The 2160-nt window shown below is 40.2% G+C and overlaps 1 non-coding gene across 1 annotated transcript; it reads left to right on the plus strand.

Moving 5' to 3' along the window:
- The first annotated feature begins 1027 nt into the window (after window positions 1–1027).
- On the plus strand, window positions 1028–1154 carry LOC115067452. The gene has a single exon (XR_003846868.1). It is a non-coding gene; the product is annotated as a small nucleolar RNA SNORA1 (small nucleolar RNA).
- The last annotated feature ends 1006 nt before the right edge of the window (window positions 1155–2160 follow it).

Consider the following 2160-nt stretch of genomic DNA (forward strand, 5'->3'; position numbering starts at 1 on the left):
CAAATGTAGTCTACTGCATAATTCCACAACTGGTAACACACAGAAAATATATGTGGAATCTCTATACCTAAGGCTCATGAAACACAGTGGAATAGGGAGTGGAGAGAATACTAGTGCATCTCTCAATTCTTACCAGGAATGCTTCCTTATAGAATGCAATGCACTAAGAATACCAAAAATGGCTAAGTTTTAGAGAATATGGGACTGTAGAGTATATGTCACTGGATAGACTCCTATATTAAACTTCAGAACCAATGACTCAGGGACCATTTCAGAAGAGGGGGCAGAGAGATCATAAGAGCCAGCATTGGTATTTGAACTTAAGGAGACAGAGAATTTCAGGCCCCTGGAAACTTGATTATATGAACTTATGGCAATGGTGGCATCAAGTACAAGACACATGCCAGCTCAGTCAGACAAGGGCCCAGAGTGGAAGAATAGAAATGGTTGGTGGGCCAGCCCTAGCCTGGGAACATTTGAAGATGGGTTATTGCTGAGTGACAGAAAGAGCAGACCTTCCCTTAGCTCTCTAGATAGACTGACTAGACTCCAGTGAATGAATGAACTTGTACTGAATGACATCTTGGTACAAATGCTTGACTAGATAGGACTTTAGATGTGTGGTGGAATGCATGAGGCCCAGTGGGGGTTTATGGGGGACTTGGATGGGGGAGGGGGTCTAAATTTGGTTAAGAACTTTCGCATGAAATATCCAAACTCTCAATAAAAATATTAAAACAGGATAAAACAAAAATAAAATAGCAAATAAATACAAAATAAAATAACAAACAACATTAAAATTTAATCTTTTAGTCCATGTATGCATGTTTTCATATCTCCTCTCCTGCATGGATCCATGAAATAAGATAAAAAGAGTTGGAATTTAGGAATGTGTTGTGAGCACGACTGCACAGAGAAGACAAACCACTACCTATCCTCATTTTCCTTCAGGGCCACAGTGAAAATCTGCCTCTAACTAGGGGATGTTTGACAGAGGACAAGATCTCTCTTAAAAATGCTGATCTTTAGCCTCATCCTACATGAGAATATGCACTGTCAGTGTCCAGAATTGGTCAATGTGGCTGATTTGAGAGAGGTTATGCTTCCATCACAATAAGTGCATTGCAGCAGTGACAATGAGACTTGTAACATTTTGGGAAAAGAAAAAAAAATGCTGACCTTTCTTATCTGGCTACAGGAGGAATCTCTGCAGTCCCACTTAGTTAGAAAAGGTAAAAATGGGTTAACGTTATTTCCTTTAGGGTAACATAGAAATCTATGAAATCCAGGTAGTGAGTGCCTATAATCTAATCATTTTGGAAGCTAAGGGAGGTGGATCTTTCTTTCAAGGGTGATAGAACCCTTTGACTTTAAACACCACTAAGTTATAAAGAGTTCACAAAACAAGCCAGTAACATACTCAAGAGGCTTGATTTATTTACCATTTTCTAGATCAGCCTTCCCAGGGGAGGTCATTTCAGCTGGGAGAAAAACTCCTCTGAGGATCTGCATAGAAGAAAGAAGAGCCAGAAGACAAATTGCGTGCCCCTCATAAGACTCTGGTTTACTCTGGCCCCAGGGACTTTTAAATGAAGAACAAAGGGGCGCTTTGAACATCTCTTTGGATTTCTATTCCTTTGTGTAGCTTTGATTTTTACTCCCAGATGACAGCAGGAGCAAAGAAACCTGAACATCAGGACCCATGAACAGCTGAGTCTGAAATCTGAAATCAACAGGAAGCAAGATGGGCTCTCACCACACAACCTTTGAAATTGATTGTTTTTACTAATTCTTCTCATGTGTGAGTATTAGGATAGACAACTCCTTGTTCTGTAGGAAACTAGCCGAAGATTTCTAGCTGTCAGGTTGTCCCCACTGCTGTCTGCAGAGAAAAATCTATAGATTGAAGGGAGAAATAGAATAGCTCTAACCCTGACACTTGAAGGATTCCATCCATACATAACAAACTTAGTTAACATCACTTAAGTACTGCTGAAGTAAACCTTTTTGTACTGGGATATCCTCATTCATCAAGCAGCCCAAGGGAAGTTTGAGTGGTCAAGAAGCTATGCGTCCTATCACCTGAGATGAGGAGCTTGTCTGCCTTTAAAGAAATGTGTAGCCTCTGAGCATATTATGGAAATAATAGTGTCCAAAGCA

This window comes from Nannospalax galili, unplaced genomic scaffold (genome assembly GCF_000622305.1).
Source record: "Nannospalax galili isolate Female #2095 unplaced genomic scaffold, S.galili_v1.0 scaffold426, whole genome shotgun sequence".
Taxonomy (NCBI): Eukaryota; Metazoa; Chordata; class Mammalia; order Rodentia; family Spalacidae; genus Nannospalax; species Nannospalax galili.